Here is a 12,967-nt window from a genome sequence, read left to right on the forward strand (position 1 = left end):
TGAGGGGGAGAGGAAGGAGGGGGCTCAGTCTGGGAAGGCTAGAGTAGGATAGAATAGAAGCCGTTGGATTTGGCAAGCAGGAGGTCATTGATGACCTTTGAGAGGGCAGTTTGGTGGCATTAGAACTCAAGTGTCATGGCCCTCAGTGGCATGATCAATCCCCTCTAGACTGTAAGCTCCTTGTGGGCAGGAAACATGCCTACCAAATCTTTTCTTTATCTTCCCCTCCAAACCCTGTCCTCCCCTTGATTTTCCCATCACCATAGATGACCCATCAGCCTTCCTGTCTCACAAGCCCATAACATTTTCTTCGACTCCTCTCTCTCATTCAACCCACAAATTCAATCCATCACTAAATCCTGTCAGTTTCACCTTCACAACATCGCTAAAATCTGCCCTTTCCTCTCCATCTGAACTGCTACCATGTTAATCCAATCCCTTATTCTATTCCACCTTGATTACCTTATCAGACTCTTTGCCGGCCTCCCATGCCTCCTGTCTCTCCCCACTCCAGCCCATACTTCACTCTGCGGCCCGGATCATTTTTCTATAAAAAATTTCAGTCCATGTTTCCCCACTACTTGAGAACCTCCAGCAGTTACCCATGCGCCTCCACATCAGATGAAAACTCCTCACCACTGGCTTTAAAGCACTCAATAACTTGACTCCTCTTACCTCACCTCACTACTCTCCTACTACAACACAGACAGCATGCTTCGATCCTGTAGTAAATATGATTAATTGACTGATGGATTGAATATCAGCACAAGAAAATGGACATTTTGACCTATAGAGGAGTCTGGGGGAATCTCCTTTTTAAGACTGTCCACAGAGCAGCTTTCAAGTCTCAGTTCCTCAGGCTGTAGATGAGGGGGTTCAGGGCTGGGGGCATGACAGCGTAGAACACGGATATCAGCAGGTCGAACACCGAGGAAGAGTATGAGGGCAGCTTGAGCCCTCTGTTGGGTAGGGACCGTCTCTATATGTTGCCAACTTGTACTTCCCAAGCGCTTAGTACAGTGCTCTGCACACAGTAAGCGCTCAATAAATATGATTGATTGATTGAAATAGCCATACACACCTGTGGAGAGGAACACGATGACGACGACAAGATGGGGCAGGCAGGTGGAGAAGGTTTTGTCCCGGCCCTCGGCCGCCGGCATCATCAGAGTGGCCCAGAAGATGTGGATGTATGAGGCGATGATGGAAATGGAGCCTATGACACCTATGGTTAGCTCAAAGGTCATGCTCATGTCGATGGCGGATGGTCTTCAGAGCAGGTGATCTTCAGCAGGGAGGGGACGTCACAGAAGAACTGCTGGACAACGTTGGACCCACAGAAGGACAAGGAGAAGATCGAAGCCAAAAGCAAGATCCCGAACAGCCTTCCACTGAGCCAGGAGGCAGCCGTACCTTCTCACTGGCCCCTGGTTTCATGATGACCTCCTAGAACAGGGGCAGGTAGATGGTGGCGTAACAGTCATATGACATCACCAGGAGGATGAAAAACTCCGAGGCAGCAAACAGGACCACAAGCAAGAGCTGAGTGGCACAGCTCAAGAAAGAGATGGATCGGCAGTTAGGGAGATGGTGATGGATTTGGGGATGGTGACGAAGATGTAGCAGAGGTCGAGGATGGACAGATTCCTGAGATAGAAGTACGTGGGGGTGTGGAGGTGCCTGTCGAGGATGGTGATGGCAACAATGAGGAGATTCCCCATCGGGGTCGCCAGGTAGACCAGAAGGAACAGTGTGGCATGGACCAGCTGCAGCTCCCAGACCTCCGAGAATCCCAGCAGGAGGTATTCCTTCACCATGGAGATGTTGGCCATTTATGGGGTATGATGTCAACTCCCTGTTCCCCGAGTGTGATAGAATGAAATGTTTTTCAGAAAAATGATCTGGGAAGTAGAATGGAGAATGGACTGGAAAGGGAAGAGACAGGACGCAGGGAGTTTGGTGAGGAGACTGATGCAGTAGTCAAGGTGGCAAATGATGAGTGCTTACAAAATATTAAGCACTTGGAAGAGTACAATAGAGTGGCCTGCCTTGCACTGGGCATTCTGAATCCCTTTCGTGTCCCAGTTTTAAAAAACATAGCTTAAAAGGATGTGCAGAGACTGTGACAAAGATTGATGTGAGCAGGGCTGGGGTTGGAAGAAAGATGAGGAAGAGGAGGTTTGGCTGGGGGATGGCGGAGGGGGAAGAAGCCCAGTGGCCTTTGAGGTTCTCTGATAATGGCACCTCATGTGTGCTGCAGGATAGGATTCACTCTTTGTTTATTTTCTTTCAACAAGATTCTGGAGAGTTCTAATTGTACCTTGTGTGATTGCGGAAGGCTGTTTCGAAAAGCCAGACTGCTCTACGATCCCACAGCTCACAGGCATAAAAGGTTAGGTTTGCTAGCTGGGAGGGCTCTAAGGGTCTGCCTCTGGTCCTTTTCCACGAAGAGCAGATGAACAGTTATCGAAAAGAAAGGCCCAGGTTGATTCAGCCATGAAGAAGACCCGATCCAAATTTCCAGTCCCCATTTCCTAGAGAAATTAAGGGAAGCCCCTAGGAACAGCCCACATTACCATAAGCCAAAGATCACAGAGCAGCATGGACTAGCAAAGAACAGTGCTTTGCACATAGTAAGCGCTTAATAAATGCTATTATTATTATTATTATTATTAGTGGAAAAAACATAGGCCTGGGAGTCAGGGGACCTGGGTTCTTATCCTGGCTCTGTCACTTGCCTACTGTGTGACCTTTGGCAAGTCACGTCTCTGTGCCTTGGTTATTGCACCTGTTCTCCTCATGTGGGACCTGGTTATCTTACACCTACCCCAGTGCTTAGTACAGAACTTGACAAATAGTAAGGCCTTAAAGAGGAACAGCATGGCCTAGTGGATAGAGCACAGGCCTGGGAGTCAGAAGGATCTGGGTTCTAATCCTCCCTCCGTCACTTGTCTTCCGTGTGACCTTAGACAAATCACTTCACTTCTCCATGCCTCAGTTGACTCATCCGTAAAGTGGGGATTAAAATTGTGAAGTCCATGTGGGACAAAGACTAGGTCCAATCTGATTATCTTGTATCTACCCCAGCATTTAGAACAGTGCCTGGCACATGGTAAGAATTTAACAAATATCCTAAAAAACCCAAACAAATACCACAATCATCATCGAGCAGGAGAGTCCTTCTGGGGCCTGCCACTAGGGGTCCGTTATGTTTTCAAAGATTTCAAGGATGGCAGAGATTTAAGTGACAAATACTACTCATCCCAAAGTCACCATCTGTGCGTCTGGAGCCACCATGCGCTTCCTCTTCCATCCAGCCCCGTCCCTTATCCAAACTCTCCTCTTCCAAGAAGGCTTCCTAAACCAAGGGCCTCGCCAACTAAGGGTGTCTTCCCAGAGGGTTCCCAGGAGGGGAAAGTCAAGGTGAGATGGAGAGAAACCTGAATAATAATACTAATTGTGGTATTTGTTAAGCGCTTACTATGAGCCAAACACTGTACTAAGCCCTGGGATGGATACAAGCAAATCGGGGTGGACACAGTCCCTGCCCCACGTGGGGCTCACGGTTTCCATCCCCATTTTACAGATTAGTTAACTGAGGCCTAGAGAAGTGAAATGACTTGCCCAAGGTCACACAGCAGATATGTGGCAGGGCTGGTATTAGAGCCCATGTCCTTCAGATGCCCAGGCCCGTGCTCCATCCACTACAACATGCTGCTTCCTCAAAGAGAGAACAGTGCCAACTCCATGATGGTGCTGCCAGAGCCGGTACTGGTTCCAGTTTTTCAGCCACATGGACGTGGGGGAAGCTCCACCGCAGTCCCCACATCCCATTGCATATGACATCACGGAGGATTCCATTCAAGCCCCCAAACTCGGCAATCTCCTCACTCAACTTTCATTTAATTGTATTTATTGAGTGCTTAGTGTGTGCAGAGCACTGTAGTAAGCGCTTGGGAGAGTACAATATAAGTACAATATAATATAATACAATAAGCTGATCAGGTCAGACATGATCCCTGTCCCACATGGGGCTCACAGTCTAGCTAGGAGAGAGAACAGGCATTGAATCCCCATTTTACAGAAAAAAAAACTAAAGCACAGAGAAGTTAAGTGACTTTCCCAAAGTCACACCGCAGGCAACTGGTAGAGTCAGGATTAGAACCCAGGTCCTCTGACTCCCAGAACTATATTCTTTCCGCGAGGCCACACAGTTTCTCTTGCCTGAGGCTTTGTTTTACGACATTCTTAAAACTATCCATTTGTTAGGTGTTTATGTATCCTGCCGTTGCTCCTTCTCCTCCTTTGTCCCAGCCTTCCTAGCTGGGTTAAAATGAGCATAGCTCCAATGCTCGGAAACTGACTGATGTGATAGGTCTAGAGCTAAAGAATGGATCGCATTAGATGTTCTGAAATTTCAGATGTGCATCTGGCTGTTCCTGCTTTAATGTCAGTTTCTTTTTTATTGGGCAGCAGTGGCACAGGAGAGAGTTGAGGGTGGAGATTCGAGTTTACTGCGCAGAAGGAGGCCATGGTAAACCACTCCCGGATTTTTACCAAGAGAACTCTATGGATACACTACCAGAGCGATTGCAGTTGGAGGTAGGATGTTCTGGGAGAGATGTGTCCATGGTGTTGCTATGGGTTGGAGACGACTCGATGGCATAATATAACTGGAATAATACAATATTACCTCACTTCATCTTAACCTCTGTGGGCCTCAGTTCCCTCCACCGCTGACGTGCCTGGAATTCTGAAAGAACAGGAACTGCATAAAGAGTATTGGGAAAGCGGCAGCCTAGCCCAACTCAATCAGACATCCTTCTGGCCTTACTGTGACAATCCCAGGAAATGTGTCTACCAACTGTTATACCGTTATATTGCACTCTCCCAATTGCTTAGTATAGTGCTCTGCCTACAGTAAGTGCTCAATAAATACTACTGATTGATTGATCCTTCGACCACCCTGATAGCTTTACCTTGATCTTTAGAATAAGTAGCCAGCGATATTTGGACATCAAATATCTTCATCCACAGATTTGGAAAGTTTTCTGAAAGCTTTTGGGAAAACATGGCAAGTAGAAATCTGTCCCAGGTGTAATCACTGGTGGATCATTTGAGGTCTTCTAGCCCAACTCAGTGTTTGCATTTGGTGAGGTACAAGCTTCACATGCTCAATAAATGCTGGCTGATGATTTCCTAGGTTCCAATCCCTTTTGCTCATTCATGACAATGCTCTGGTCCTGAATCTCTGCAGCCACTCTTTTAGTGTTGCTACTAAGGGGGTCAAAGCAGCAGGGCTTAGTGGGAAGAGCACAGGCTTGGGAGTCAGAAGGACTGGATTCTAATTCCATCTCTACCACTTGTCTGCTGTGTGACCTTGGGCAAGTCACTTAACTTCTATGTGTCTCAGTTGCCTCATCTGTCAAAATGGGATTAAAGCCCTCTCTCTCTGACTTAAACTGTGAGCTCCATGTGGGATAGGGAGTGTGTCCAACCTAATTACCTTGTAGCTAACCTAGTGCTTACAGAAGTGTTTGACATATAGTAAGAGCTTTACCAATTATGGCACGCCCCACCTCCATCTGCAATTGTTCTGGTAGTGTATACATAGAGTTCTCTTGGTAAAAATCTGGGAGTGGTTTACCATTGCTCCTTCCGTGCAGTAATTATGGCATTATTAATTACTATTGAACCCCTTTTCAGAGAGATGGATAGCTATATCTCATAAAGGGGTTTGTGTGCGTATGTGCTTGTGTGCGTGTGTGTGTATGTTTTGTTTCCTTTGTATTTGAAGAAAGCACGACTAATGGTGAGGTACTTTTATGAGTACATTATGTGGCTAAAAATGCCAATATAGGATTACAGTCCTAGCTACATGAGCATACATTGTGCACATAAAAATCTGTCTTTTTGTGTAACTGTGTTTAATGTTTGCAGTTTCTGGAGCTGTTTTCTTTTTTGCCTTATTATCTCTCATTCTTTATGAAGCTTTTGCTCAAAAAGAGCCACTCCTTTCTCGATAGGAGTATACCATGTTGGCCCATTTTCAGTTACTGACTCCTAGTTTTCAGTTAACAATAATAATGATTGTGGTATTTGTTAAGCACTTACTGTGTGTCAAGCACTGTTCTAAGCACTGGGATATATACAAGCTGATCAGGTCAGACATGATCCCTGTCCCACATGGGGCTCACAGTCTAGCTAGGAGAGAGAACAAACAGGCATTGAATCCCCATTTTACAGAGAAGGAAACTAAAGCACAGAGAAGTTAAGTGACTTTCCCAAAGTCACACAGCAGGCAACTGGTAGAGTCAGGATTAGAACCCAGGTCCTCTGACTCCCAGGACTATATTCTTTCCGCTAGGCCACACTGTTTCTCTTGCCTGAGGCTTTGTTTTACAGCATCCTTAAAACTGTCCATTTGTTAGGTGTTTAGGTATCCTACTGTTGCTCCTTCGCCTCCTATGTCCCAACCTACATAGCTGGGTTAAAATGAGCATAGCTCCAGTGCTAGGAAACTGATTGATGTGATAGGTCTAGAGCTAAAGAATGGATCGTGTCAGGTGTTCTGAAATTTCAGATGTGCATCTGGCTGTTCCTGCTTTAATATTGGTTTCTTTTTTATTGAATTCCTTATTTCTTCATGTTGTCTCACCTCATCAATATCTGGTGACCCGGGGAGAAAAACGTTGATCTTTCTAGATGTCATGAAACAGGAGCGAGGGATGTTGGTGCTTCCCCAATGTTCTCTGTCCCAAGCAAAGGTCAGTTTTACAAAAGAGTATTCCAGGCTGGCTTAAGGGAGGGCAGACCAAGCTAGTTGACTCCTCAGTTTTCCTCTCAGAATAACAGAAATGGGATTTTTTTTTGAAATGGGCCGAAGGCCCCAAATGGCACTTGCATGTGACTCCCTGCCCAGACCACCAAAAGATCACCCCTTGTGTCCCATCAGTCTGGGGGCTTGAGAGGAGGCTTTTTATTTCAGGGTGTCTGGATTGGCAGCAGGTCCAAAGTTCCACGTCTGCAGATTCTCCCCACTGCCTGTGGCAAGTGTTCTCTGGGACGGCTCTTCACTTCAAGGGTAGTCTGATCCTCAATGTAAATTTCCTCGTCTTTAATGTCAGGCCTTGTTTTGTATACTTCCTGGCATCCCACTGAGAAATGTATTATTTTTCTCTCCTTGGGGTTTATTCCTTTGAAACCCTATAGCAGGAGGTCTCACTCACGTTACCCTCCTTGGTAACCACGGCCAAGTTGTGCAAGTTGTGGCCAACTCTTGCTTAGTTAAGGGGCCAGTTAACCAGTCTGGCAGCCATCCAGCCCCCTTTCCTCTCCTCCTGCCTGGGGTTCACTACGCCCTGGGCATTTTAGAGCACACTAATGGACAGTCACCTCCAGTGGGCAAGAAGGGACTAGGAGGGGAAGGGGAAACCCGGATCAGGACATTCAAAGATTTCTGAACCAAGTGGGGAAAATGTTTGGAGTGGTGGGAGTTTGGGGCTGCAGACCGTTTATTCATTCATTCATTCATTCAATTAATCATATTACTGAGCAATTACTGTGTGGAGAACACCGTACTAAACACTTGAGAGAGTACAATGCAACAATGAACAGACACATTCACATTCTCTGTCCACCATGGGGTTACATACCAAGGCTGGAAGAAAACTGGAACTGGCCAGAACTAGGCTCTGGTTTAAGAAAAAGTCTCAGAACAGCTGTTCTGGGGCAGGAGGTAGCTGGGGAAGCTCACCACTTCCACCCCAAAAACCCTCCCCATCATAGCTATCACCATCGCTGCCATCCTCCACCCACAGAACTGTCAGAGTTCCAGTTAGGTTTGTTTTGAACTTTCAACATTGCTGTAGAAACATCAAAAATGAGTGCCAGCTCCCGTGTTGCTTATTAGCATAGGCCATTGGCCAGAATTTATTTCTTCAGCCCATTCCCATAAAACAGATTTTGCCCCCTTCTCCCCAACTCCCTTCTCAAGTTCACTCCCCATTTCCTCCAGGTTATGGTATTTATTAACCACTTACTTTGAAACAAGCACTGAACTAAGAGGTAGAGAAGATACCAGATAATCAGATCATATATAGTCTCTATTCCCCAGAGGGCCCGCAGTCTAAGAGGTAGGAGAGCAGATAGCCCATCCCCATTTTATAGAGGTGGATACTGAGACCCAGAGAAGTTAAGTGACTTTCCTAAGGTCACCTAGCCAGCCAGTGACAGGGTTGGGTCTAGAACCCAGGTCTCCTGACTCCCAGTCCCATGCAGATGCATGGTTGTCAACTGGTGGATGGGTTTACAGTGGTCCAAGTTGAGTCCCTCTCTTGGCTTTTGTTCTTAGAGTCATTTTGGGGGAGAAGCCCAGAGGGAAGTCTTAGCCCAGAATGAAACCCAAAGACTTCCTGGGAGCCGGGGAGTTGGTTTCAAGGCTCGAGAGACATGAGCATGACTAGAGGCTAAACGTGGCTGATCCGTGTGCACTCTGGGCTGCGTTTTGGGGCAAACACTCATCTGCCTCTACGTTTCTGCCACGACTTCTTTCTGAAGTTTCCGCAGAGAAAAATTCAGGAGGCTTTGGCTGAAGGGGACGGGGCAGAAAAAAACCAGCAGCCATCATTCTGAGTTGGAAGATTTGGACTCAAGGGGTATAAAATGAGGAAAAGTCACTGGTAGGAGCCTCAGCCTACCCTAGTCTTTCTGATGCTGCTCGTGGGAAAGAAAAGATAAATGGACACAGGAAGCCCCCACCCTGAGCTGAAGAAATGGGGACACCTGAACAAATAGAGGGGTTCGTGCTTCTAAACCATTTGGGAGGCATCTTTGTGGCTCTTTAAGGATATGCATTCCATACATTCTGAGTTCATTTGCACTTAAATAATCAAGATCAAGTGGCGAACTCTGATGTCAAGGAAACGTTGTTTTTCCCCCTAGCCAACAGAAAGCCACACTTGGAGCTGAGTCAATGAACTTCAGAAGTTGAGTGTTAGGCTTTGGGGTTGAGAAGAGACCCCTAGTCAATAAGGTAGCGGCAGGGGCAGGGAAACTCAACCCTGGTTTTCTTCTGCCTTCAGCCAGAGGATCAAATTATGGCTCTAATGTGAAATCACCCATTGAGGAGGATCTCGATGAATGACAAATTGTCTCCTCTCTCAGCCTCCTTGATGATAAACCCTTGCCAAATTAATGAACGCGGGAAAAAAAAAACAGTAAAATATGCCCGCTTCCTCAATTTTCCTGTAAAATGCCTTGTGGACCTCGAGAAAACAGTGCCTAATAAAATAATACCGGCCACAGAGATATTCTTCTGTGCCCGAAACTGCAATACACTGCAGTTCAGCCTTATTAGCTCTCTGAGCGCAGAAAGCCCTCCGGGTGAACCATACCCTGGCATTCCCCCCCCTCCCCCCCTCCCCCCCAACACCCTCCTCATCTGTAATTATCTTAACAAGATAACCCCATGATTGAATTCTTTGCCTGAGCTTGGGGTATGAATCTGTAATTATCATAAATCTTCTATTTGACATCTGTTGGCTGTCTTTTGACTTCTGTATGGCATGTACTGTACTTGGGAAAAAAGAGAAAAGGCAGTGAAAAGATTATTTTTTTTTAAACTGGTTTGTTTTCAATATAGTGTGTCCATTGGAAACACTTCTGACACATCTGAGTGTTTCAGAACTGGGCCATATTGTTCTAATTTGATCTAAACAAGCCACGGCGAGAAAGCTCAGTGGGATGTTTGTCTCTGATTCGTTTTGAGTGGAGGATGCAATGGGACCGGATCACTTTGATTTGATCGTGGCGGGGTAGAGAGGCCCGGGGTTGGGGGTGGGGGGAAGGAGGGCATGAGCCACAGGAACTGCCCGAGGTAGGGGGATGGCGGGGCCGGGGGTTGGGGGAGGTGTTTGGATTAAGTTACTCCGTGGCTGCTGGGCCAAGCGTGCTTCAGGCGGGTGCCTGGAGCGAACTGACAGGTTTTGAAACAGAGGCACCAGCCGAACCTAAGATCATGCCAAAGGCCTCTCCCGGGTCAGACTGAGGCTCCATCCAGGTTCTGTCTCTGACAGATGATCAGCCTGTTGGTTAGCACTCAAGCCCCTTCAGCTTCTCCTGAAGTGGCTTCTTTGCTGGAGAGCTTTGAGCCACGTAGCCACCTTCAGATGCTGTCCCGGGGGTCTCAGCCAGTCCCCGGTGCCATGGCTGCCTCATCGCTAGAACCTGCCATGGGGAGGGCCAATAATGCTCCAGTGCCAGTGTAGTCCCCCGGACTCTCTGGTTTAGTAGGTCGGTCAATCATATTTATTGAGGGCTTAATGTGAGCAGAACATTGTACTAAGCACTTGGGAGAATACAATATAACAGACACACTCCCTACCCTCAACGAGCTTACTACGGTCTACAGGGGGAGAAATATATTAATATAAATAAATAAATTACAGCTATGCACATAAGTGTTGTGGGTCTGGGAGTGGGGTATGAATAAAGGGAGCTAGTCAGGTCATTGAAGAAGGGAGCCAGAGAAGAGGAAAGGAGGGCTTAGTCAGGGAAAGCCTCTTGGAGGAGATGTGCCTTCAATAAGGCTTCGAAGGCGGGGAGAGTTATTTTCTGTTGCATATGAGGTGGGAGGACGTTCCAGGCCAGAGATAGGACGTGAGTGAAAGGTTGTCAGTAAGATAGAGAAGGTTTAGACAAGGATGATGGTTTGAGGAAAAGGCAGGAAAATGGGGAACAATTCCCACCAGCGTATTCTTTTCCCAGTGGTTAGTTCAGTGCTCTGCACACAGTAAGTACTTAAATACTATTATTACTACAACCGGAATTACGTCAGGTCAAGCAGCCAAGGAAAGGATGACCGCAGAGAGAGCCGGGCTGTGGGGAAGCAGTCTGCAGAGTTAACTAAGTCACAGCAAGATCCTCTTGCTGTTTATGGGAGCCCAAAAAGCTGAGCATTGAACAGCAAGGGAAACCATCCGGTATTAGCTAGGTTGATTACTAGAAGGGCATGCGTACCACATAACCAGTGCAGGAATGTGGTAGGAACACCTTATGGATAATGCTGTCCTCAGCCTCATAGCACTTTTAACCCAGCTCTCTGTCTCCAACAGGGGCACCGGGATGTTTGAAGGACCCTTGAACTACAACAAAACATAAGCAAGGCCCCCTGGGCCAGCCCCATGCTCTGTCCAGCCCAGGACTCATTATAGGGCAGGGAACATGTCTTCCAACTCTGTTATATTCCATTTTATATAACTACTCTCCCAAATACTTAGTAGAGTGCTCTGCGCACAGTAAGCGCTCAATAAATATGATTGATTGACTGAGTGACTCTGACCAACGGGGACACCAGGAAGCTAGGAGAAACCGTGTGCTGTTTGTGCTACTGGACATCCGTACTCGTCATTAGGGGTGGACCATCCAACACCCCTAACTCTGCCCTCTTCATCCCTAACTCTCCTCCAGTGACCTCGCATGAAGCCTTCTACCATGGAGCTATTAAACCCCGCTCTGGAGCCTATTGGTGTTTGTGTCTGCTCAGCTTCTTTTAGGAATGAATTCCATGTGAGCACTCCCACCTCCCCCAAGTGGAGAAATGTTTTCTTTTGTTTGCTTTGAACCCACCATCCTCAATCGTGGTCCTAGCAGTGCTGTTTTGTAACTGGAGGACTTTACCCATCCCCCTTAAGCCATAGTTGAGCCTATCCTGGTGCTGTGGGATTTAGAGAAGCGTTCATTCATTCAATCGCATTTATTTAGTGCTCACTTTGTGTACAGCGCTGTACTAAGCGCTTGGAAAGTACAATTCAGGAACATAGAGAGACAATCCCTGCCCACAACGGGCTTACAGTCTAGTGGTTGGCCTAGTGGATAGACCATGGGCCCGGGAGTCAGAAGGACCTGAGAAACAGTGTGGCTGAATGGAAAGAACCTGGGCTTGGGAGTCAGAGGTCATGGGTTCAAATCCCGGCTCTGCCAATTCTCTGCTGTGTGTCTTTGGGCAAGTCACTTAACTTCTCTGGGCCTCAGTTACCTCATCTGTAAAATGGGGATTCAGACTGTAAGCCCCATGTGAGACAACCTGATCACCTTGTATCCTCCCCAGCACTTAGAACAGTGCTTTGCACTTGGTAAGCACTTAACAAATGTCATTATTATTATTATTATTATTATTATTATTATTATTATTCTGCATGGATTCTAATTCCTGTCCAGCCACTTTTCAGCTGTGTGACCTTGGGCAAGTCACTTAACTTTTCTATGCCTCAGTGACCTCATCTTTCCAATGGGGATTAAACTGTGAGCCCAACGTTGAACAGGGACTGTGTCCAACCTGAGAGCCTTGACTTCACCCCAGTGTTTAGTACAATAACTGGCACATAGTAAGTGCTTAACAAATGCCAACCCCGTCACCGCCCCCAGCCCCGAGCAAAAAAAAAACCCCAAAACAATTCCGAGTTCACCCTTCTCATACTCTTCAAGCGTTTGTAGACTCCAACCCAGTTTCTGCTTGATCTGTGACTGTTTAGACTGGAACCCGGGTCCTTTTATCCTTTTTCCAGATGTTCACCACCTCAGCCCCTTGGTCCTTCTTTTATCAATTAATTTAGTCACTTAGATCTATCAAGAGAAGAGAACAGCAAGTGTCAGTGCGTGACTGCTTCATGGCCATTCAGGTTGTTACAAGCATGAACTGCTCCTTTCACCATTTACTCTTCAATATTTATCGAAGTGCTTACTGTGATCCAAGAGAGTGAGGATCCTGATAATAATAATAATAACGGCATTTGTTAAGCATTTGTTACTATGTGCCAGGCACCGTACTAAGCTCTGGGGTCGATACAAGGAAATCGGGTTGGACATAGTTCCCGTCTTGCACAGGGCTCACAGTCTTCATCCCCATTTTACAGATGAGATAACTGAGGCCCAGAGAAGTGAAGTGGTTGGCCTAAGGCCACACAGC

The sequence above is a fragment of the Tachyglossus aculeatus genome, chromosome 1 (assembly GCF_015852505.1).
Source record: "Tachyglossus aculeatus isolate mTacAcu1 chromosome 1, mTacAcu1.pri, whole genome shotgun sequence".
Taxonomy (NCBI): Eukaryota; Metazoa; Chordata; class Mammalia; order Monotremata; family Tachyglossidae; genus Tachyglossus; species Tachyglossus aculeatus.